At 37.9% G+C, this 26413-nt stretch overlaps 1 protein-coding gene and 1 long non-coding RNA gene across 2 annotated transcripts in view; both read left to right on the plus strand.

Moving 5' to 3' along the window:
- Positions 1 to 26413, plus strand: part of DACH2 (dachshund family transcription factor 2) — an 813312-nt gene that overhangs the window by 84789 nt on the left and 702110 nt on the right. The window lies entirely within an intron of this gene.
- Positions 1665 to 25981, plus strand: LOC125157942 (uncharacterized). The gene is made up of 3 exons (XR_007149094.1): positions 1665 to 1730; positions 15193 to 15198; positions 25920 to 25981. It is a non-coding gene; the product is annotated as an uncharacterized LOC125157942 (long non-coding RNA).

A 26413-nucleotide genomic window follows, 5' to 3' on the forward strand; every position in this document is an offset into this window, starting at 1 on the left:
TTGTGGGTCTAGTTCTGGGGTTTCTATTCTATTCCATTGGTCTATGTGTCTGTTTTTGTGCCACTACCATGCTGTCTTGATGATGACAGCTTTGTAGTAGAGGCTAAAGTCTGGGATTGTGATGCCTCCTGCTTTGGTCTTCTTCTTCAAAATTACTTTGGCTATTCGGGGCCTTTTGTGATTCCGTATGAATTTTAGGATTGCTTGTTCTAGTTTCGAGAAGAATGCTGGTGCAGTTTTGATTGGGATTGCATTGAATGTGTAGATAGCTTTGGGTAGTATTGACATTTTGACAATATTTATTTTCCAATCCATGAGCAGGGAATGTCTTTCCATTTCTTTAAATCTTCTTCAATTACCTTCATAAGCTTTCTATAGTTTTCAGCATACAGATCCTTTACATCTTTGGTTAGATTTATTCCTAGGTATTTTATGCTTCTTGGTGCAATTGTGAATGGGATCAGTTTCTTTATTTGTCTTTCTGTTGCTTCATTGTTAGTGTATAAGAATGCAACTGATGTCTGTACATTGATTTTGTATCCTGCAACTTTGCTGAATTCCTGTATCAGTTCTAGCAGACTTTTGGTGGAGTCTATCGGATTTTCCATGTATAATATCATGTCATCTGCAAAAAGCGAAAGCTTGACTTCATCTTTGCCAATTTTGATGCATTCGATTTCCTTTTGTTGTCTGATTGCTGATGCTAGAACTTCCAGCACTATGTTAAACAACAGCGGTGAGAGTGGGCATCCCTGTCGTGTTCCTGATCTCAGGGAAAAAGCTCTCAGTTTTTCCCTGTTGAGGATGATGTTAGCTGTGGTCTTTTCATAAATGGCTTTTATGATCTTTAAGTATGTTCCTTCTATCCCGACTTTCTCAAGGGTTTTTATTAAGAAAGGGTGCTGGATTTTGTCAAAGGCCTTTTCTGCATCGATTGACAGGATCATATGGTTCTTCTCTTTTTTTTTTGTTAATGTGATGTATCACGTTGATTGATTTGCGAATGTTGAACCAGCCCTGCATCCCAGAAATGAATCCCACTTGATCATGGTGAATAATTCTTTTTATATGCCGTTGAATTCGATTTGCTAGTATCTTATTGAGAATTTTTGCATCCATATTCTTCAGGGATATTGGCCTGTAGTTCTCTTTTTTTACTGGGTCTCTGTCTGGTTTAGGAATCAAAGTAATACTGGCTTCATAGAATGAGTCTGGAAGTTTTCCTTCCCTTTCTATTTCTTGGAATAGCTTGAGAAGCATAGGTATTATCTCTGCTTTAAACGTCTGGTAGAACTCCCCTGGGAAGCCATCTGGTCCTGGACTCTTATTTGTTGGGAGATTTTTGATAACCAATTCAATTTCTTCGCTGGTTATGGGTCTGTTCAAGCTTTCTATTTCCTCCTGATTGAGTTTTGGAAGTGTGTGGGTGTTCAGGAATTTGTCCATTTCTTCCAGGTTGTCCAATTTGTTCGCATATAATTTTTCATAGTATTCCCTGATAATTGTTTGTATCTCTGAGGGATTGGTTGTAATCATTCCATTTTCATTCATGATTTTATCTATTTGGGTCATCTCCCTTTTCTTTTTGAGAAGCCTGGCTAGAGGTTTTTCAATTTTGTTTATTTTTTCAAAAAAACAACTCTTGGTTTCGTTGATCAGCTCTACAGTTTTTTTAGATTCTATATTGTTTATTTCTGCTCTGATCTTTATTATTTCTCTTCTTCTGCTGGGTTTAGGCTGCCTTTGCTGTTCTGCTTCTAGTTCCTTCCACTTGGTCATTTTGGATAGTCCCTGGCGTGGTGAGGACCTGCAGGGCACTTCCCCTGTGCTGTGGTGTATAACTGGAGTTGGTGGGTGGGGCCGCAGTCAGACCTGATGTCTGCCCCCAGCCCACCGCTGCGGCCACAGTCAGACTGGTGTATGCCTTCTCTTCCCCTCTCCTAGGGGCGGGATTCACTGTGGGGTGGCGTGGCCTGTCTGGGCTACTTGCACACTGCCAGGCTTGTGATGCTGGGGATCTGACGTATTAGCTGGGGTGGGTAGGCAAGGTGCACGGGGGCAGCAGGGGCAGGCTTAGCTCGCTTCTCCTTAGGTGATCCACTTCAGGAGGAGCCCTGTGGCAGCGGGAGGGAGTCAGATCTGCTACCGGAAGTTTGGCTCCGCAGAAGCACAGAGCTGGGTGTTTGCGCGGAGCGAGCAAGTTCCCTGGCAGGAACCGGTTCCCTTTGGGATTTTGGCTGGGGGATGGGCGGGGGAGATGTGGCTGGCGAGCGCCTTTGTTCCCTGCCAAACTGAGCTCTGTGGTCCGGGGGCTCAGCAGCTCTCCCTCCCTTTGTCCTCCAGATTTCCCGCATTCCGAGCAGAGCTGCTAACTTATGTCCTCTCAGACGCTAAGTCACGCTTGCTGACGGAACACAGTCCGCCCGGCCCCTCCGCTTTTGCAAGCCAGACTCGGGGGCTCTGCTTGGCCCGCGAGCCTCCCCTCCGCCCCAGCTCCCTCCCGCCAGTCCGTGGAGCGCGCACCGCCTCGCCGCCCTTCCTACCCTCTAACGTGGGCCTCTCGTCTGAGCTTGGCTCCGGCGACTCCGTTCTGCTAATCCTTTGGCATTTTTCTGGGTTATTTAGGCAGGTGTAGGTGGAATCTAAGTGATCAGCAGGACACGCGGTGAGCCCAGTGTCCTCCTACGCCGCCATCTTGACTCATCCCAATTGCATGAATTCTAATGAAGAAGAAAGCACAATTCTGTGGAACAAAAGCTGCAGTTTTGTTTTGAAACTTTAAAGTTTGTAAGGGATTCCACTATCCCCTTTTATTATTTTTGTGATTTCCCATTAGGATCTGCACATTATATAAATTCTGAGATTTAAATAAGGACAAGTATTTGTATATTGTTTGTAGTCCATATAATATGGCTTAAAACTCCATTTTGTTAAAAAAAAATGTGCCTAAAGGGAAACACTTCCCCAATCCTACAAAACCTTAATCCTTATTCCTCGGTTGTAATTACTAGAAATATGATAGAAGGATATTTAATTATCCTTATACATACATACAGGGTTGATTTGCTTTCATATATTCTTTGATATCCTTGTAGAACTTGTGAAAATAGTTTTAATGTCCATCAAATACACATTAATGGAAAGAAGATGTCTGATCCATTATTATATTTTTTTTCTTTAGCACATGATTTTAGTAATAACTGGCACTGTGACAAACTACTTAATGCCAGTTTTGTAATGAAACATCTGTACAAACTCAGAATGTGAGTTAATGTATTTATAATGTAATAAATGTCTGAGTTTATGCATCATTTTCAAGGTGGGGTACACTTCATATGAAATAGATACCTTTTTAGCAATTGCTGAGAAGAGGATTTATGATACCGAAGGAATTTTCCATGGAATTATTTTTCATATTATGTTGTTTAGTGCAAAAATGCTGTAACGAAACTACTCTTTGGTAAGTTGAAACTGATAATTTGTAGCACAACATTAAATTTTATATAATGGATTTTGTGGATCAAATTAAGACATAGAATGCCATTACATTAAAATAAAAATTAAATGAGTATATGGCACTGTAGTGAGTTCTAATTCTTGTTTCTTGAGAGAAACAATTCATGATCCTTGCCATTCAATAGTTGGTATATTTATATGCATATGTTAACATAAATATTTTTTAAATTTTTTATGGTTTATTTTTGAGAGAGAGAGAGAGAGAGAGAGAGAGAGCAGGGGAGGGGCAGAGAGAGAGGAAGACACAGAATCTAAACCAGGCTTCAGGCTCTGATCTGTCAGCACAGAGCCTGACGCAGGGCTTGAACCCACGGATGGTGAGATCTGAGCCAAAGTTGGATGCTTAACTAACGGAGCCACCCAAGTGCCCCTTAACACAAATATTTATTAACATAAATACCAAACTAGAGTAATACTTATATCCAGCTGTATTTGTCTACCTAGCTTGCCATAACAAAATACTACAGACTTGTTGTCATAAACAACAGAAATTTATTTTCTCACAGTTCTGGAGACTGAATGTCCAAGATCAAGGTGTCAGAAAGTCTGTTTTCTCCTGAGGCTTCTCTCCTTGGCTTGTAGGTATCTGATTTCTCCCTTTGTTTTCTCACAGCCTTTACTTTGTGTGTTTGCACTGCTACAGAGCAAGATCTCTGGTGTCTTTCTCTTTTTATATGGACACCTGTTGTATTGGATTAGAATCCCTCTCTCATGACCTCATGTAACCTTAATTACCTCCTTAAAGGCCCTATCACCAAATACAGTTACATTGGGTTTTAGGGCTTCAACATATTAATTTAAGGGGGCACAATTAAGTCCATAATATCAGGTAAACTCTGCTCTGCAAGAAATAATTTTCTGTACATGAAAATAATGCATTGAATTGTATTAAACATAAGAATAGAACTCTCACAATCCTCTCAAATATTCACAGGATGGATTGGGTCTCTAGTAATTATTGCTTCAAATTGTGAGAGGATAATGGGTCAGTTCTAGAAGATGAACTGTGATGCCTAAAAGTAAGGATCTGCACATATATTCAGAATACTATTCTGGAAAAAGAAGATGGGCAAGATCTAGCTTAACAGCATCATGTAAACAAATGGCCTAAGAGCCAAAAGTGCGAGAACAGGTTCAAGGTAGGTATCAGTAAGATACCTGTAGTAGGTAGAATCAGTGTAGATTCCTTTGGCAATGTATACAAGACAACCATATTGGGACTGGGCATGGGGTCAGTCATTGGGTGGGAGGGTTTAGGCAGTTGGGGATAACGGAAAGACCCTAGAAATGGTACTAGGAGAAAGAAGCTGGCAGTAAAATGGTGGTTGAAGAGTCTCAAAATGCAGACTTAATTTCAGGATTTTATCCAAGGATACTAAAAGGAGAACTAATGCAGGGACACAAAGCAGGCTACTTAACCAAGACAGTTACATCAAGGAAAATGGCCACCAACCAGGAGGGCATTGGAAATAAAAGTCTGAGAATATGACATGAAAGATGGAAGGGAAATTACATTGGTCCCGTGTGAAGGGAAGCCAGTTTATAAGCACCAAATCTGAAAGTGACAAAAAGAATAAAATGCTTCAGAATGTATAATAAGAAAGTGATATGTGTGGGAGCAGGGAGAAAAGTTTAATGTCTAGGAAAGAGGGTACAAATTTTTTGTTATGATGCAATGTGAACTTGACTCAAAAACCATACCACCAAATACCTACAGCTCTGTGAGGAAGTGGGGGAGGAGGGACTGTCGTCCCCACTGAGAAGGCATTTTGAGACCAGAAAACCAAGCACGCGACTCCATACAGTTTACACAGTTTTATTCAGGGTAATTTACTGACAGAGGATTGGTCAGACAATGATCCAGAGCTGTGCAGCTATTCTCCACGAAGTTCAGACCTTAGTCCACAGATTTTACAGATCGAGGGAATGTGAAAGGCATTGTAGTGTGACCAAAGGGTCCATGTGCACCTCAAAGGGTTTGCTTGTACCTAATTGACAGTTAACCTTTAATTAGATCTCTGGAGCCATCTGTGTGTTAGGAAGGGGAGAGATATATGTTATCTCTCCTTTCTTTCTTTTAAAAAAAATGCTTATTTATTTAGAGAGAGCAGGCAAGTGAGGGAGGCGCAAAGAGAGAGGGAGAGGAAGAATCCCAAGCAGGCTCCGTGCTGTCAGTGCAGAGCCCATTGTGGGGCTCCATCTCACAAACCATGAGATCATGACCTGAGCTGAAAGCAAGAGTCCATGACTCAACCAACTGAGGCACACAGGCACCCCAGACTATGTTATCTCTAACAAATTTACAGAGGGCCAAAGTAAGGCTTCCCATATCCTGGCCTTGGCAGGCATTTCTAAGGTATGTGTATTAATCTCCATAGGGCCCAAAACATCTAGCCTCAAGAGAGGACATGAACAAGATGGAGGGTTAAAGATGGAGTCAGTATTGTCAGCACTCCTACAAGCACCTGCTTGCAAAGTGGAGGGTATTCCAAAAGAAATCCCCTTATTAAATGGTTCTAATGTAACTTGTAGATGAATTAGTGATTCACTGCTTTGTAAGCAGTAAGAATTCAATAATACCTAACTGATAATCACTGGCTTTGGCACTATAGCCATTTATCCTGTACATAATAAAGGATTGAAGTATAATCACTTTGTTAAACTTTATATTTTTTCATGTATAATGTACTGTACTTATTAGAGAACTTTGCCTCCTTTTACATCAAACTTCAAAAAAAAAGTGTTTTTTACCTCTAGAGTTTGGTTTCTGTTAGTGCTTTTTAAAATTTTAGTTTGATCTCCTTTTTGTTAAGTCTCTTGCATTAGCATGATGTTGCAGCAATGAATTCCCCTCCCTGAGATCAAGAATATTCTGAAGTTTGATGCCTATAATTAGCCTTACATACTTATGTATATTATGTAAGTAAATGTATATTATTTTGTATGTATATATAAAGGACATTTTTTTTCTTTCCATCATTTATTTGGTACCAAATAAAACAAAAACCTTTTTCTTATACCAGAAAATAGAAATTCGAGGCCTTTATAATGACAAGCTTACTATCAGCTCATAGATCATCTTGTCAACTTCTGTTTTCGAGGGAATGTCCAACAGAATGGGATATCACAGTTTGTCTCTTTGTCAAAGGGAAAAATAGACCTGAGCTTTAAGGAGAAATAACCTTTTGCTGTTCATTTGACTGTTAGGGTTGTAGTTACTTATCTTTCATTGGGTGCACATTCTAAAGCATTGAATGCTGAAATGATGTTCCCATTTTTAGACACTGACCATCTCTTGAGAAGTAGGGCCTTGGTGTATCGCTATGTAGCTTGTATGGTTTAATGACATGGTAAGCTGTGTCTTCATTTATCAAACAGGGTTTTCTTTGAGATTCTAGTTTCATAGCTTTATCCATCAGTCTCTTCTGATTGTTTGGAATGTTGTTTCTCTTGTTTTGGCACTATTCCTCTGGTTTTTGCCTTTCCTATAGGAAAGAAAGCTGCCATTTAGAAATGATGTGAATTTCTATATTTATTCTGTTTTTTACCCCCTTAGGAACTGAAAATTGACTGAAGTGTGCACATTTATCTAAGGATGAATTAAATAACTTTAAGAAGTTATTTAGGAACATGCACGATTTCTTGTGAAGTTTTGGTCATGTGTTTTCAGAAAACAATCTTGAGAATGATCACGGGATTTTATTTGGTTCTTGTGTTTGTATTTGCTGCTGTGCTTATTATCTCTTGCCTGAGAAACATACTCCATACATATCTGTTGGTTAACACTGATATATATATATGCATTCTGTAACTTGCTAATCACGAATCAGCACCTTCCACATTGAATTGTACAAATGCCAGTAGATGTTCCAAATTACCTAGAAATTTCAGAATAAGGTTAATAATCATCCTTATTTTTCTATTTGAAATGGTTGTTAATAACTTAAAAAGTGAAGTGGCTCATTACAAGTTTTTTAATTAGAATATTTCTTTTTATATTTAATTGGGTGTCAAAATTTGCAAATATAATTAATAAAGCATTTAAGAGTAAAGAATTTCTTCAAATGCTGAAAACAGTTGGATTTTTTCAACAAGTTTAACATTTTGTTAATCATACTTCTGAAATAATGATTTAATGTGCAAACATTTTATACAGTTTATGAACAAGAAAATGCATGGCCTTCAAGAAAGTCTAAAGAGTTCTCTTATTACTGACATCACAAATAATGAATGCAATTTACTCGTCAAAGCTACTTTGTTGTATCTAATGCAACCCCATCTCCCTTTTCACCCCTATATTTGGAGAGTCCGTTCCTGTGTGTGGCAATAGCCTTCAGTGTAGTTCTAAATCATCGGTTAGAGTTGGCAGTACTGACAGGGAATGGAGATGTTCTTTGTTAACAAAATGAGTGATAACTTGCTGTTCACTTCCTAGTGAGCTCTGCCTTTAATATTTCTCCAATAAAATTATGAATTTTTCACACACTGTTAAAAATTCATGAACACTCTAAAATGAGAGCCAATTTGTATTTCCAAATTTGCTGATCACCTGCATCTAGAAGTGTAGTGAATTTAGATATATCATTCTGGATTTAAGTTCCAATAAATAATTTTATTGTGATTTTGTTTACTTTCAATATTGCAAAATATTCAATGTCCCCTATTGCCATTTTAGGAGGCTAGTGTTCTTTTAAAAAAAAGTTCTTCAATTAGCTGATTTTCATGACTCTGGTAATTTTGTGGCTTGGGATGTTCTTATTTCAGATTTAGAATGGGAGTTACCTAGTTTTAGAATTTACCAAAGATATTTTCCCCCTGTTCTTTTTTTTCATAAAGGGGGGTTTTAACTTATAAAAATATTACAAAATTCAAAATTCTTCTCAGTGGGTATTTTGGTTTTTGAATCTGGATCTGACATTTGTCTATCCTTTGCTTCACAAGTTTTGTCCTTTGGAAAAAAAAAGTCTGGAGCTCTAAAGTAACCTATTTGTGCCAAAACTTATGAATAGGAGGGGGAGGGAGTGCTGAGGCCCATCTTTTAAAAAAGTTTTTATTTAAATTCTTAACATGGTTTAACATAAAGTGTTATATTAGTTTTGGGTGGGACACATTTGATAATAACAATCAGCCTTTGTAAGGATTCATTCCAGGCTACTGGCTGGTGAAATTATTTTGGGTAGTTAAAATGAAGTGAAATGAATTAAAGAACATGAAGTAGAGCAAACAGAATGGTTTATTGATTTTCTTTGAAGACACAATAGTTATAGTATCTTTTTTTTACTCATTATCTATGTGGTGGATATTTAAAGCCAGGATTTTGAAGACCATGATGGCTGAATAAGGGCTATAAATCCAGGCTAAGGTGCAAATTTCTATGGCTAGCAATTACTAAAACGGGATGCCAAAGACTCCAGTTCTCAAATTGTTTTAAATGATGAATATTCATAGCTGGAGAAAGGAGCAGGCACAGTTTTCCCCCTCTCTGAGGAACATCATGTTAGAAGTGAAAGAACTAATGGTTGATTAAAAAAAAAAAACATGTAATGAATATGGATATAAGAAGGCCATGCACCATCCAAGTCAGAATTGGTATTTGTTCCAGAAGTGTTTGAAAGTTTCCATCTATAAAAATGAAGGCAGTTTTGAATGTATGAGACAGTCAAGTGATTTATAATTCAATTAAAAAATTTAATCAGCTAGGTGACTTGGATCTTGGAATGAAGAAAACTTGTACTTTTAAATGTCTGGAAGCTTGAAGATATCAATACAAACATTTCATGAGTTAGTATAGGGCAGCTTAAAAAGCACTTGGTTTTATGGTATTGTAGTACAGCTGAAAAAATAAAGTGTCATATCAGGTTGGGGTCACATTTGTCTAAGAAAAACTAACAGGATTTCTTTTGTCAACACAGGAGATGAGATGTATGATAAGGGAAAATTATACTCTTACCCTTCTCTTATGGAAGTGAGTAGAGATTAAAACCTCAGTCTGGAGTTGCATTACTTTTATACATTTTTCATGTAAGGCAATTTTTGCAAGAGAAAAATGATAACAAAAAAAGAGTCCATTTTTTTTTTGCAAAAATCACAAGTCTGTTTTGGATTTTCATTTTTCTTTCTTTATTGGTATTCTTACAAATGGATTTGAAAGGATAAAAAGCCAAGTATTCCAAACCAAGAAGTTGTGTGCATGCATACGATGTGTTTCTAATATGTCTGTATTCATCATAAGTTCTATATGAAAAACAATTTACTTATTTTTATTTCTATTAATGGAATACGTATTACAGTGTCAATATAATTTGTCATTGGCAAATTACACTATGTTTTTCAACTTTTTATTTTAATTGCAGTTAATATACAGTGTTATGTTAGTTTCAGGTGTGCTATATAGTACTTCGACACTTCCATACATGCCCTGGTGCTCATCAGGACAACTGCACTCCTTAAACCCCATCACCAATGTAAGCCGACCCCCCCACCCATATAGTAACCTCTCATCTAGTAACCATCAGACTGTTCTTTATAAGTGTCTTGTTCTTCCTTTGTACCTCTCTCTCTCTCTTTCTTATTTTTCTTCCCTTTGCTTGTTTGTTTTGTTTCTTTAAATCCACATATGAGTGAAATCATATGGTGTTTGTCTTCCTCTGATTAACTTATGTCACTTAGCAGTATTCTGTCTAGCTCCATCCATGTCTTTGCAAATGGCAAGATTTCATGGTTTTGTATGACTGAATTATATATATATATATATATATATACATATATATATATATATATACACACACACACACACACACATATATACACACATCTTTTTTTTAATTTTCCTTTTCTTTTGTTTTAATATGAAATTTATTGTCAAATTGGTTTCCATATAACACCCAGTCCTCATCCCAACAGGTGCCCTCCTCAATACCCATCACCCACCCTCCCCTCCTGCCCACCCCCCATCAACCCTCAGATTGTTCTCAGTTTTTAAGAGTCTTTTATGGTTTGGCTCCCTCCCTCTCTAACTTTTTTTTTCCTTCCCCTCCCCCATGGTCTTCTGTTAAGTTTCTCAGGATCCACATAAGAGTGAAAACATGGTATCTGTCTTTCTCTGCATGACTTTTTTCACTCAGCATAACACTCTCCAGTGACATCCACGTTGCTACAAAAGGCCATATTTCATTCTTTCTCATGGCCACATAGTATTCCACTGTGTATATAAACCACAATTTCTTTATCCATTCATCAATCCATGGACACTTGGCCTGTTTCCATATCTTAGCTATTGTAAATAATGCTCATATAAAAATAGGGGTGCACGTATCCCTTGGAATTAATGTTCTTGTATTCTTTGGTACAATAGTGTGATTGCTGTATCATAAAATAGTTCTATTTTTAATGTTTTGAGGAGCCTCCATACTGTTTTCCAGAGTGGCTGCACCAGTTTGCATCCTAACCAACAGTACATGCACGATTGTTCTTTTTCTCCACATCTTCACCAATACCTTTTGTTTCTTATGTTGTTGATTTTAGCCATTGTGACAGGTGTGAGGTGGTATCTCATTGTAGTTTTTGATTTGTATTTCTCTGATGATGAATGATGATGAGCATCTTTTCATGTGTCTGTTGGCCATCTGGATGTCTTCTTTGGAGAAATGTCTGTTCATGTCTTCTGCCCATTTTTAAATTGGATTATTTGCTTTTGGGGTGTTGAGTCTTATAAGTTCTTTATTATTTTAGATACTAACCATTTATATTATATGTCATTGAGAGTGTCTTCTCCCATTTCATAGGTTTCCTTTAGTTTTGATGATTATTTCCTCCATTATACATAAACTTTTTTTTTTAAGTCCCAATAAGTTATTTTTGCTTTCATTTCCTTTGCCTCAGGAGACATATCTCTAAAAAAACTTGATACAGCCTTTGTCCTCCTTACAGCCTGTATTCTCTTCTAGGATTTTTATGGTTTCCTGACTCATATTTAGGTCTTTAATCAATTTTGAATTTACTTTTTTGTATGGTGAAAGAGGGAGGTCCAGTTTCATTTTTTTGCATGTTGCAGTCCAATTTTCCCGACACCATTTATGGAAGAGACTTGTCTTTTTCCTGTTGGATATTCTTTCCTGCTTTGTCAAAGATTAATGGACAGGTTTATTTTTAGGTTTTCTACTCTGTTCTATTGATCTATGTACCTATATTGGTACCAGTATATTACTGTTTGGATTATTACTGCTTTGTAATATAACCTGAAGTTTGGAATTGTGGTGCCTCCAGTTTTGCTTTCCTTTTTCAAACCTGCCTTGGCTCTTTGAGGTCTTTTGTGGTTCCACACAAATTTTAGGACTTTTTTTTGTGGCTTTGTGAAAAATGCTGGTGGGATTTTGATAGGAATTGCATTGAATATATAGACTACTTTGGGTAGTATAGACATTTTAACAATATTTGTTCTTCCTCTCCATGAACATGAAATATCTTTCCATTGCTTTGTGTCATCTCCAGTTTTTCTCATCAGTCTTGTCTAGCTTTCAGAGCAGAGGTTTTTCACCTCTTTGGTTAGGTTTGTTACTAGGTATCTTATTGTTTTTGGTGCAGTTATAAATGGGATGGATTCCTTAATTTTCTTTTCCCTGTTTCATTATTGTTGTATAGAAGTGCAACAGATTTCTGTACATTGATTTTGTATCTTGTGACTTTACTGAATTGGTTTATATGTTCTAGTAGTTTTTTTTGGTGGAATATTTTGGGTTTTCTATATATAGTATCATGTTATCTGCATATAGTGAAAGTTTTACTTCTTTTTTTGCAGATTAGGATTCTTTCTATTTCATTTTGTTGTATGAATGGATGACTAGGACTATGTTGAATACAAGTGGTGAGAGTGGACATCCTTGACGTTTTCCTGACCTTAGGGGAAAAGTTCTTAGTGTTTCTCCATTTAGGATGATATTAAGTGTGGGTTTTTCAAATATGGCCTTATTATGTTGAGGTATGTTCCATCCAAACCTACCTTGATGAAGGCTTTTATCATGAATGGATGTTGTACTTTGTCAAATGCTTTCTCTGCATCTATTGGAATGATCATATGGTTCTTATCCATTCTCTTACTGATGTGATGTATTACATTGATTGATTTGTGAATATTGAACCAACCTTGAAATTCAGGAATGAATCATACTTGATTGTGGTGAATGCTTTTTATTGTATTGTTGAATTTGTTTGATAATATTTTGTTGTGAATTTTTTAATCTATGTTCATCAGAGATATTGCCGTGTAGTTTTCTTTTTTAGTGCAGTCTTTATCTGGTTTTGGTATCAGGGTAATGCTGGCTTCCTAGAATGAATGAATGAATGTGGAAGTTTTCCTTCCTTTTCTGTTTTTTTTTTTAATAGGTTAAGAAGAATGGGTATTGACTCTTCTTAACTTTTTCAAATTTTTATTTTAATACTAAATATTTTATTTTAATACTAGTTAAAATATAGTGTAATATTGGTATCAGGAGTAAAACTTAGTGATTCAGCATTTAAATATAACACCCAGTGCTCAACACAAAAGGGACCCCCCTTAATACCCATCACCAATTTAGAATAACCCCTGCCCACCTCCCCTCCATCAACCCTCAGTTTGTTCTCTATAGTTAAGTCTATTATGTTTTGCTTCCCTCTCTTTTTTCCCATGCCCTATATTCATCTGTTTCATTTCTTAACATTTTTTAATGTTTATTTATTGTTGAGAGAGACAGAGACAGAGTGCAAGAGGGGGAGGGGCAGAGAGAGAGAGGGAGACACAGAACCAAAACAAGTTCCAGGCTCTGAGCTGTCAGCACAGAGCCCGATGCAGGGCTCAAACTCACGAACCATGAGATCATGACCTGAGCTGAAGTTGGATGCTCAATCAATTAAACCACCCAGGCTCCCCCATCTGTTTTGTTTCTTAAATTCCACATATGAGTGAAGTCATATGGTAATTATCTTTATGTGACTGTTTTACTTAGGATAACACCCTCTGGCTCCATCCATGTCATTGCAGATGGCAAGATTTCATTCTTTTTGATGGCTGAGTAATATTCCATTGTGTTTATTTATTTATTTTTTTTTCTTTCTGAAATTTATTGACAAATTGGTTTCCATACAACACCCAGTGCTCATCCCAAAAGGTGCCCTCCTCAATACCCATCACCCACCCTCTCCTCCCTCCCACCCCCCATCAACCCTCAGTTTGTTCTCAGTTTTTAACAGTCTCTTATGCTTTGGCTCTCTCCCATTCTAACCTCTTTTTTTTTTTTTCCTTCCCCTCCCCCATGGGTTCCTGTTAAGATTCTCAGGATCCACATAAGAGTGAAACCATATGGTATCTGTCTTTCTCTGTATGGCTTATTTCACTTAGCATCACACTCTCCAGTTCCATCCACGTTGCTACAAAAGGCCATATTTCATTTTTTCTCATTGCCACGTAATATTCCATTGTGTATATAAACCACAATTTCTTTATCCATTCATCAGTTGATGGACATTTAGGCTCTTTCCATAATTTGGCTATTGTTGAGAGTGCTGCTATGAACATTGGGGTACAAGTGGCCCTATGCATCAGTGCTCCTGTATCCCTTGGATAAATTCCTAGCAGTGCTATTGCTGGGTCATAGGGTAGGTCTATTTTTAATTTTCTGAGGAACCTCCACACTGCTTTCCAGAGTGGCTGCACCAATTTGCATTCCCACCAACAGTGCAAGAGGGTTCCCATTTCTCCACATCCTCTCCAGCATCTATAGTCTCCTGATTTGTTCATTTTGGCCACTCTGACTGGCGTGAGGTCATATCTGAGTGTGGTTTTGATTTGTATTTCCCTGATAAGGAGCGACGCTGAACATCTTTTCATGTGCCTGTTGGCCATCCGGATGTCTTCTTTAGAGAAGTGTCTATTCATGTTTTCTGCCCATTTCTTCACTGGGTTATTTGTTTTTTGGGTGTGGAGTTTGGTGAGCTCTTTATAGATTTTGGATACTAGCCCTTTGTCCGATATGTCATTTGCGAATATCTTTTCCCATTCCGTTGGTTGCCTTTTAGTTTTGTTGGTTGTTTCCTTTGCTGTGCAGAAGCTTTTTATCTTCATAAGGACCCAGTAATTCACTTTTGCTTTTAATTCCCTTGCCTTTGGGGATATGTCGAGTAAGAGATTGCTACGGCTGAGGTCAGAGAGGTCTTTTCCTGCTTTCTCCTCTAAGGTTTTGATGGTTTCCTGTCTCACATTTAGGTCCTTTATCCATTTTGAGTTTATTTTTGTGAATGGTGTGAGAAAGTGGTCTAGTTTCAACCTTCTGCATGTTGCTGTCCAGTTCTCCCAGCACCATTTGTTAAAGAGGCTGTCTTTTTTCCATTGGTTGTTCTTTCCTGCTTTGTCAAAGATGAGTTGGCCATACATTTGTCGGTCTAGTTCTGGGGTTTCTATTCTATTCCATTGGTCTATGTGTCTGTTTTGGTGCCAATACCATGCTGTCTTGATGATGACAGCTTTGTAGTAGAGGCTAAAGTCTGGGATTGTGATGCCTCCTGCTTTGGTCTTCTTCTTCAAAATTCCTTTGGCTATTCGGGGCCTTTTGTGGTTCCATATGCATTTTAGGATTGCTTGTTCTAGTTTCGAGAAGAATGCTGGTGCAATTTTGATTGGGATTGCATTGAATGTGTAGATAGCTTTGGGTAGTATTGACATTTTGACAATATTTATTTTTCCAATCCATGAGCAGGGAATGTCTTTCCATTTCTTTAAATCTTCTTCAATTTCCTTCATAAGCTTTCTATAGTTTTCAGCATACAGATCCTTTACATCTTTGGTTAGATTTATTCCTAGGTATTTTATGCTTCTTGGTGCAATTGTGAATGGGATCAGTTTCTTTATTTGTCTTTTTGTTGCTTCATTGTTAGTGTATAAGAATGCAACTGATTTCTGTACATTGATTTTGTATCCTGCAACTTTGCTGAATTCATGTATCAGTTCTAGCAGACTTTTGGTGGAGTCTATCGGATTTTCCATGTATAATATCATGTCACCTGCAAAAAGCGAAAGCTTGACTTCATCTTTGCCAATTTTGATGCCTTTGATTTCCTTTTGTTGTCTGATTGCTGATGCTAGAACTTCCAGCACTATGTTAAACAACAGCGGTGAGAGTGGGCATCCTTGTCGTGTTCCTGATCTCAGGGAAAAAGCTCTCAGTTTTTCCCCGTTGAGGATGATGTTAGTTGTGGGCTTTTCATAAATGGCTTTTATGATATTTAAGTATGTTCCTTCTATCCCGACTTTCTCAAGGGTTTTTATTAAGAAAGGGTGCTGGATTTTGTCGAAGGCCTTTTCTGCATCGATTGACAGGATCATATGGTTCTTCTCTCTTTTTTTGTTAATGTGATGTATCACGTTGATTGATTTGCGAATGTTGAACCAGCCCTGCATCCCAGGAATGAATCCCACTTGATCATGGTGAATAATTCTTTTTTATGCCGTTGAATTCGATTTGCTAGTATCTTATTGAGAATTTTTGCATCCATATTCATCAGGGATATTGACCTGTAGTTCTCTTTTTTTACTGGGTCTCTGTCTGGTTTAGGAATCAAAGTAATACTGGCTTCATAGAATGAGTCTGGAAGTTTTCCTTCCCTTTCTATTTCTTGGAATAGCTTGAGAAGCATAGGTATTATCTCTGCTTTAAACGTCTGGTAGAACTCCCCTGGGAAGCCATCTGGTCCTGGACTCTTATTTGTTGGGAGATTTTTGATAACCGATTCAATTTCTTCGCTGGTTATGGGTCTGTTCAAGCTTTCTATTTCCTCCTGATTGAGTTTTGGAAGTGTGTGGGTGTTCAGGAATTTGTCCATTTCTTCCAGGTTGTCCAATTTGTTGGCATATAAGTTTTCATAGTATTCCCTGATAATTGTTTGTATCTCTGAGGGATTGGTTGTAATCATTCCATTTTCATTCATGATTTTATCTATTTGGGTCATCTCCCTTTTCTTTTTGAGAAGCCTGGCTAGAGGTTTGTCAATTTTGTTTATTTTTTCAAAAAACCAACTCTTGGTTTCGTTGATCTGCTCTACAGTTTTTTTAGTTTCTATATTGTTTATTTCTGCTCTGATCTTTATTATTTCTCTTCTTCTGCTGGGCTTAGGCTGCCTTTGCTGTTCTGCTTCTAGTTCCTTTAGGTGTGCTGTTAGATTTTGTATTTGGGATTTTTCTTGTTTCTTGAGATAGGCCTGGATTGCAATGTATTTTCCTCTCAGGACTGCCTTTGCTGCGTCCCAAAGCGTTTGGATTGTTGTATTTTCATTTTCGTTTGTTTCCATATATTTTTTAATTTCTTCTCTAATTGCCTGGTTGACCCACTCATTCGTTAGTAGGGTGTTCTTTAACCTCCATGCTTTTGGAGGCTTTCCAGACTTTTTTCTGTGGTTGATTTCAAGCTTCATAGCATTGTGGTCTGAAAGTATGCATGGTATAATTTCAATCCTTGTAAACTTATGAAGGGCTGTTTTGTGACCCAGTATATGATCTATCTTGGAGAATGTTCCATGTGCACTCGAGAAGAAAGTATATTCTGTTGCTTTGGGATGCAGAGTTCTAAATATATCTGTCAAGTCCATCTGATCCAATGTCTCATTCAGGGCCCTTGTTTCTTTATTGACCGTGTGTCTAGATGATCTATCCATTTCTGTAAGTGGTGTATTAAAGTCCCCTGCAATTACCACATTCTTATCAATAAGGTTGCTTATGTTTATGAGTAATTGTTTTATATATTTGGGGGCTCCGGTATTCGGTGCATAGACATTTATAATTGTTAGCTCTTCCTGATGGATAGACCCTGTAACTATTATATAATGTCCTTCTTCATCTCTTGTTACAGCCTTTAATTTAAAGTCTAGTTTGTCTGATATAAGTATGGCTACTCCAGCTTTCTTTTGGCTTCCAGTCGCATGATAAATAGTTCTCCATCCCCTCACTCTCAATCTAAAGGTGTCCTCAGGTCTAAAATGAGTCTCTTGTAGACAGAAAATAGATGGGTCTTGTTTTTTTATCCATTCTGATACCCTATGTCTTTTGGTTGGCGCATTTAATCCATTTACATTCAGTGTTATTATAGAAAGATACGGGTTTAGAGTCATTGTGATGTCTGTATGTTTTATGCTTATAGTGATGTCTCTGGGACTTTGTCTCACAGGGTCCCCCTTAGGATCTCTTGTAGGGCTGGTTTAGTGGTGACAAATTCCTTCAGTTTTTGTTTGTTTGGGAAGACCTTTATCTCTCCTTCTATTCTAAATGACAGACTTGCTGGATAAAGGATTCTTGGCTGCATGTTTTTTCTGTCTAGCACCCTGAAAATCTCGTGCCAATTCTTTCTGGCCTGCCAAGTTTCAAAAGAGAGATCAGTCACGAGTCTTATAGGTCTCCCTTTATATGTGAGGGCACGTTTACCCCTTGCTGCTTTCAGAATTTTCTCTTTATCCTTGTATTTTGCCAGTTTCACTATGATATGTCGTGCAGAAGATCGATTCAAGTTACGTCTGAAGGGAGTTCTCTGTGCCTCTTGGATTTCAATGCCTTTTTCCTTCCCCAGTTCAGGGAAGTTGTCAGCTATGATTTCTTCAAGTACCCCTTCAGCACCTTTCCCTCTCTCTTCCTCCTCTGGGATACCAATTATGCGTATATTATTTCTTTTTAGTGTATCACTTAGTTCTCTAATTTTCCCCTCATACTCCTGGATTTTTTTATCTCTCTTTTTCTCAGCTTCCTCTTTTTCCATAACTTTATCTTCTAGTTCACCTATTCTCTCCTCTGCCTCTTCAAGCCGAGCTGTGGTGGTTTCCATTTTGTTATGCATTTCGTTTAAAGCGTTTTTCAGCTCCTCGTGACTGTTCCTTAGTCCCTTGATCTCTGTAGCAAGAGATTCTCTGCTGTCCTGTATACTGTTTTCAAGCCCAGCGATTAATTTTATGACTATTATTCTAAATTCACTTTCTGTTATATTATTTAAATCCTTTTTGATCAGCTCATTAGCTGTTGTTATTTCCTGGAGATTCTTCTGAGGGGAGTTCTTCCGCTTGGTCATTTTGGATAGTCCCTGGCGTGGTGAGGACCTGCAGGGCACTTCCCCTGTGCTGTGGTGTATAACTGGAGTTGGTGGGCGGGGCCGCAGTCAGACCTGATGTCTGCCCCCAGCCACCGCTGGGGCCACAGTCAGACTGGTGTGTGCCTTCTCTTCCCCTCTCCTAGGGGTGGGATTCACTGTGGGGTGGTGTGGCTCGTCTGGGCTACTTGCACCCTGCCAGGCTTGTGATGCTGGGGATCTGGCGTATTAGCTTGGGTGGGTAGGCAAGGTGCTCGGGGGCAGGAGGGGCAGGCTTAGCTTGCTTCTCCTTAGGTGATCCACTTCAGGAGGGTCCCTATGGCAGCGGGAGGGAGTCAGATCCGCTGCTGGAGGTTTGGCTCCGCCGAAGCGCAGAGTTGGGTGTTTGCGCGGAGCGAGCAAGTTCCCTGGCAGGAACCGGTTCCCTTTGGGATTTCGGCTGGGGGATGGGCGGGGGAAATGGCGCTGGCGAGCGCCTTTGTTCCCCACCAAACTGAGCTCTGTTGTCAGGGGGCTCAGCAGCTCTCCCCCCCTTTGTCCTCCAGCCTTCCCGCTTTCCGAGCAGAGCTGTTAATTTATGACCTCCCAGACACTAAGTCGCGCTTGCTGTCGGAACACAGTCCGCCCGGCCTCTCCGCTTTTGCAAGCCAGACTCGGGGGCTCTGCTTGGCCGGCGAGCCGCCCCTCCGCCCCGGCTCCCTCCCGCCAGTCCGTGGAGCGCGCACTGCCTCGCCGCCCTTCCTACCCTCTTCCGTGGGCCTCTCGTCTGCGTTTGGCTCCGGCGACTCTGTTCTGCTAATCCTCTGGCGGTTTTCTGGGTTATTTAGGCAGGTGTAGATGGAATCTAAGTGATCAGCAGGACGTGCGGTGAGCCCAGCGTCCTCCTAAGCCGCCATCTTGCTGCAACCTCTCCTCCATTGTGTTTATATACCACATCTTCTTTATCCACTCATCAATCAGTGCACATTTGGGCTCTTTCCATAATTAGGCTCTTGTTGATAATGCAGATATAAACATGGGGATGAATGTGCCCCTTTGAATAACTATTTTAATATTCACGGGGTAAATACCTCATTGTATTACAATTGCTGGGTTGTAAGGTAGTTTATTTTTAATTTTTTGAGGAACCTCCATACTGTTTTCTCCAGTGGACGCACCAGTTTGCATTCCTACTAACGGTGTAAGAGGGTTTCCCTTTCTCCCCATCCTTGTGACAGGTGTTGTTTCTTGTGTTTTTAATTTTAACCATCCTGACAGGTGTGAGGTGGATTCTCATTGTGGTTTTGATTTGTAATATCCTGATGATAAATGATGCTGAGCATTTTTTCAACGTTTATTTATTTTTGGGACAGTGAGAGACAGAGCATGAACGGGGGAGGGGCAGAAAGAGAGGGAGACACAGAATCGGAAACAGTCTCCAGGCTCTGAGCCATCAGCCCTGAGCCTGACGCGGGGCTCTAACTCACGGAGCGCGAGACGTGACCTGGCTGAAGTTGGACGCTTAACCGACTGCGCCACCCAGGCGCCCCTAATGCTGAGCATTTTTTACATGTGTCTGTTAGCCATCTGAATGTCTTCTTTGGAAACATGTCTATTCATGTCTTCTGCCCATTTCTTCACTGCATTGTTTTTGAGTGTTGTGTTTGATAAATTCTTTATAGATTTTGGATAGTAACCCATTATCAGATATATCATTTGCAAATATTTTCTCCCACTCCATAAGCTACCTTTTAGTGTTATTGACTGATTCTGTCACTGTGCAGAAGCTTTTTATCTTCATGAATTCCCAATAGTTCATTTTAGCTATTGTTTTCCTTGCCTCTTGGATGTGTCTAGTAAGAAGCTGCTACAGCCAAAGTCAGAGAGTTTGATGCCTGTGTTCTCCTCTAAGATTATGATGGTTTCCTGTCTCACATTTAGGTCTCTCATCCATTTTGAGTTTATTTTTGTGTATGGTGTAAGAAAGTGGTCCAGTTTCATTTTTCTGCATGTCACCATCCAGTTTTCTCAACATCATTTGCTAAAGGGACTGTAATTTTTCCATTGGATATTCTTTCCTGCTTTGTCAAAGATTAGTTGACCACATAGTTGTGAGTCCATTTCTGAATTTCCTCTTTTGTTCCATTGGTCTGAGTGTCTGTTTTTGTGCCGGTACCATACTGTCTTTATCACTATACTTTTTAATATAGCTTGAAGTTCAGAATTGAGATACCTGCAGCTTTGCCTTTCTTTTTCAGGATTGCTTTGGCTATTTGGGGTATTTTGTGGTTGCATACAAATTTTAGGATTGTTTGTTCTAGCTCTGTGAAAAATGCTGGTGGTATTTCATAGGGATTGCATTACATGTGTAGATTGCTTTGGGTAGTACAGACATTTTATAACTATTTTTTCTTTCAGTCCATAAGTATGGAAAGTTTTTCCATTTCTTTGAGTCATTTCCAATTTATTTCATAAGCTTTCTCTAGTTTTCAGAGAACAGAGCTTTCACGTCTTTTTATTCCTAGCTATCATGTGGTTTTGGGGGCAATTCTAAATGGGATGGATTTCTTGATTTATTTTTCTGCTGTTTCATTATTGGTGTATAGAAATGCAACAGATTTCTTTAATTTTTTAAAATGTTTATTTATTTTTGAGACAGAGAGGGACAGAGAATGAGCAGGAGAGGGGCAGAGAGAAAGGGAGACACAGAATCCGAAGCAGGCTCCAGGCTCTGAGCTGTCAGCACAGAGCCCGACGCAGGGCTCTAACTCATGAACTGCGAGATCATGCCCTGAGCCAAAGTTGGACGCTTAACCGACTGAGCCACCCAGGCGCCCCAAATGCAACAGATTTCTGCAGGTTGATTTTATATCCTGTGAGATTCATGTATTAGCTCTAGCAGTTTTTTGGTGTAGTCTTTTGGGTTTCTACTTAAAATATTGTGCCATCTGCAAGTAGTGAAAGTTTGCCTTATTCCTTGATGATTTGAATGCCTTTTATTTCTTTTTGTGGTCTGATTACTGAAGCTAGTACTTCTAGTACTATGTTAAATAAGAGTGGTAAGGGTGGGCATCATTGTCTTGTTCCTAACCTTAGAGGAAAAGCTGTCAGTTTTTCCCCATCGAGGATGATATTACCTGTGGATCTTTCATATATGGCCTCCTATGACGTTGAGGTATGTTCTCTCTATCCCTACTTTGTTGAGAGTTTTTATCAAGAATGAATGCTGTACTTTGTCAAATGATTTTTCTGCATCTATTGAGAGGATCATATACTTCTTATCCTTTCTTTTATTAATGTGGTGCATCACATTGATTGATTTGTGAATATTGAACCACCCCTGCAGCCTAGCAATAAATCCCACTTGATCATGGTGAATAATTCTTTTAATGTACTATTGAATTCAATTTGCTAGTACAGTATCTTTTTAAGAATTTTTGCATCCATGTTCATCTGGAATATTGGCCTGTAATACTCCTTTTCAGAAAGTGGGGTTTTTGTCTGGTTTTAGAATCAAGGTAATGCTGGTTTCATAGAATGAGTTTGGAAGTTTTCCTTCCATTTATTTATTTATTTATTTATTTATTTTTTGGAAAAGTTTGAGAATAGGTATTAACAGTCTGGTAGAATTCTTCTGGTAAGCCATCTGGTTCTGGATTTTTCTTTGGTGGGAGCTCTTTGATTACTGATTCAATTTCTTTGCAGGTTATGGGTTAGTTCAAAATTTCTATTTCTTCCTCTTTTAGTTTTGGTAGTTTGTATGTTTCTAGGAATTATCCATTTCCTCAAGATTTCTCAGTTTCTTGGCATATAATTTTTCATAATATTCTCCTATATTTTTTTGTATTTTTGTGGTGTTAGTTGTGATGTCATCTCTTTAATTCGTGATTTTATTTTATTTATTTGTTTCCTTTCTCTAGATAGACGTTTATCAATTTATTAATTCTTTCAAAGAACTAGTTTCTACTTTCATTGATCTACTGGGTTTTTTTGTTTCTATATCATTTATTTCTGGTCTAATATTTTTTATTACCTTTCTTCTGCTGGCTTTAGACTTTATTTGATATTCCTTATCTACATCCTGTCACTGTATGGTTAAGTTGTGTACTGAGAATTTTCTTTCTTCTTCACATAGGACTGTATTATAATATCCTTCCCTATTAGGACCACCTTTGTTGCATCCCAAATATTTTAGACTGTTTTTTATTCATTTTCTTTGCTTCCATGTATTATTTTCTTTAATCCTGGTTAACTCATTCGTTCTTTTTTTAAAAAAGAATATGTATTTAGATTCAAATTTTTAACATACAGTATAGTATTGTTTTCATGAATAGAACCCAGTGATTCATCACTTACATATAACAATGAGTGCTCATCCCAACAAGTGCCCTCTTTAATGCCCATCACTCATTTAACCCATCCCCCCATCCACCTCTCCTCCAATAACCCTCCGTTTGTTCTCTGTATTTAAGAGTCCTTATGGTTTGCCTCCCTCTCTGTTTTTATCTTATTTTTCCTTCCCTTAACCTATGTTCATCTGTTTTGTTTCTTAAATTCCACATATGAGTGAAATCATATGATATCTGTCTTTCTGTGGGTAACTTATTTCACTTAGCATAATAAACTCTAGTTCTATCCATGTTGTTGCAAGTGGCAAGATCTCATTCTTTTTGATTGCTGAGTGGTATTCCATTGTATGTATATACCACATCTTCCTTATCCATTCATTAGTCAATGGACATTTGGGCTCTTTCCATAATTAGGCTATTGTGGATAGTGCTGGTATAAAAATTGGGGTGCATGTGCCCCTCAAACAAGCATTTTTTTAATCTTTGGAAAATACCTATTAGTGCATTTCCTGGGTTGTAGGGTAGTTCTATTTTTAATTTTTTGAAGAAACTTCCATACTGTTTTCCAGAGTGACTGCACTAGTTTGTATTCCCACCAATAGTATGAAAAGCTTCCCCTTTCTCCACACCCTTGCCAACACCTGTTGTTTCCTGAGTTGTTAATTTTAGCCATTCTGTCAGGTGTGAGATGATATCTATCTCATTGTGGTTTTGATTTGTATTTCTCTGATTATGATAGATTTTGTGCAACTTTTTCATGTGTATGTTAGCCATCTGGATGTCTTCTTTGGAAAAGTGTTTATGTCTTCTGCCCATTTCTTCACTAGATTTGTTTGTTTGTTTTTTGGTTGTTGAGTTTGGTAAGTTTTTTATAGATTTTGGATACTAAACCTTTATCAGATATATCATGTGCAATAACTTCTCCCATTCCATTGTTTGCATTTTCGTATTGTTGATCATTTCCTTCATTGTGTAGAAACTTTTTATCTTGATGAGGTCCCAATGGTTCATTTTTGTTTTTATTTCCCTTGTATCCAGAGACATGTCTCATAAGAGGTTGCTATAGCTGAGGTCAAATTGGTTTCTCCCTGTGTTCTCTAGGATTTTGATGATTTCCTGTCTCACAATTAGGTCTTTCATCCATTTTGAATTTATTTTTGTATTTGGTGTAAGAAAGTGGTCTAGTTTCATTCTTCTGCATGCCACTTTCCAGTTTTCTCAGCACCATTTGCTGAACAGACTTTTTTCACTGGATACTCTTTCCTTCTTTGTCTAAAATCAGTTGGTCATACATTTGTGGGTCCATTTCTGAGTTCTCTATTCTGTTACATTTATCTATGTGTTTGTTTTAGTGCATACTGTCTTGATGATTGCAGGTTTCTAATACAGCTTGAAGTATGGAATTGAGATGCTCCCAGGTTTGGTTTTCTTTTTCAACATTATGTTGGCTATTCAGGGTCTTTTCTGGTTCCATACAAATTTTAGGATACTTTGTTATAGCTCTGTGAAGAATGCTGGTGTTATTTTGATAGGTATTGCTTTGTATGTGTGGATTACTTTGGGTAGTATAGACATTTTAACAGTATTTGTACTTGGAATCCATGAGTATGGAATGCTTTTTCATTTCTTTCTGTCTTCTTTAATTTCTTTCATAATATTTCTATAGTTTTCAGTGTATAGATCTTTTACCTTCTTGGTTAGGTTTATTTGTAGGTATCTTATGGATTTTGGTGAAATTGTAATTGTGATCGATTCCTTGATTTCTCTCTCTTTTGCCTCATTATTGGCATATACAAATGCAACCAATTTCTGTATGTTGATTTTATATTCTGTGACTTTTCTTAATTCATGAATCCGTTCTAGCAATTTTTTGGGGGGTTTTCCACGTAGAGAATCATGTCATCTGCTAAGAGTGAAAGTTTGAGTTCTTTGAAATTTGTATGCTTTTTGTTGTTGTTGTTGTCTGATTGCTGAAGCACATACTTCCAGTAATATGCTGAACAAAATTGTTGAGAGTGGATATCCCTGTCATGTTCCTGACCATAGGGGGAAAGATCTCAGTTTTTCCCCATTTAAGATGTTATTGGCTGTGGGTCTTTCATATATGGCCTTTGAGATTTTGAGGAATATTCCTTCTATCCCTACTTTCTTCAGTGTATTTTTTTTTATCAAGAATGGATGCTGTATTTTGTCAAATGCTTTTTTTTGCATCTATTAAGATGATCATATGGTTCTTTTCCTTTCTTTTAGTAATGTGGTGTATCATGTCAATATTGCACCAGCCCTGCAGCCCAGGAATAAATCCCACTTGATCATGGTAAATAATAATTTTAATGTACTGTTGGGATCAATTTGCTACTATCTTATTGAGAATTTTTGCATCCAGCTTCATCAGAGATATTGGCCTATAATTCTCCTTTTTAGTGGGGTCTTTTTCTGGTTTTTGTATCAAGGTAATTCTGGCTTCATAGAATGAGTTTGGAAGTTTTCCTTCCATTTCTATTATTGAGAACAGTTTGAGAATAGGTATTAACTCTTCTTGAAAGGTTTGAAAGCCATCTGGTCTTGGACTTTTGTTTGTTGGGAGATTTTTGGTAACTGATTCAATTTCTTTGCTGGTTATGGTACTGTTGAAAATTTCTATTTCTTCCTGATTCAGTATTGGTAGTATGTGAGTTTCTAGGAATTTGTCCATTTCTTCCATATTGCCAGTTTTTTGGCATATAATTTTTCACAATATTCTCTTATAATTGTTTGTATTTCTATTATGTTGGTTGTGATATCTCCTCTTTCATTCATTATTTTATCATTTTTATTCCTCTTCTCTTTTTGATAAGTCTGACTAGGGGTTAATCAATTTTATTTATTCTTTCAAAAAACCAACTTTTAAATTTCATTCATCAGTTTTACTGGTCTTTTATTTCTGTATCATTTATTTCTGCTCTAATGTTTCTTATTTCCCTTCTTCTGCTGGTGTTAGGCTTTATTTACTGCTCCTTTTATAGCTCCTTTAGGTGTAAGGTTAGGTTGTTAATTTGGTACTGTTTTTGCTTCTTGAGCTAGGCCTGAATTGCAATGTACGTTTCTCTTAGGACTGCCTTTGCTGCATCCCAAAAGGTTTGGATTGTTGTGTTTTCATTTTCATTTCCTTCCATATATAAATATATATTTATTTCTTCTTTATTTTCCTGGTTAACCCAGTCATTCTTTGGTAGGATGTTCTTTCACCTCCATATATTTGAGGGATTTCTAAATTTTTTCTTGTGGTTGACTTCCAGTTTCATAGCATTGTGTTCTGAAAATGTGCATGGTATGATCTCAATCTTTCTGTGCCTGTTGAGGTCTGATTGAGTGACCCAGTATACGATCTATTCTGGAGAATGTTTCATGTGTACTATAGAAGAATGTGTATTCTGCTGCTTTAGGATGAAATTTTTTGAAAATATCTGTTAAGTCTATCTGCTCCAATGTGTC

This window comes from Prionailurus viverrinus, chromosome X, assembly GCF_022837055.1.
Source record: "Prionailurus viverrinus isolate Anna chromosome X, UM_Priviv_1.0, whole genome shotgun sequence".
NCBI lineage: Eukaryota > Metazoa > Chordata > Mammalia > Carnivora > Felidae > Prionailurus > Prionailurus viverrinus.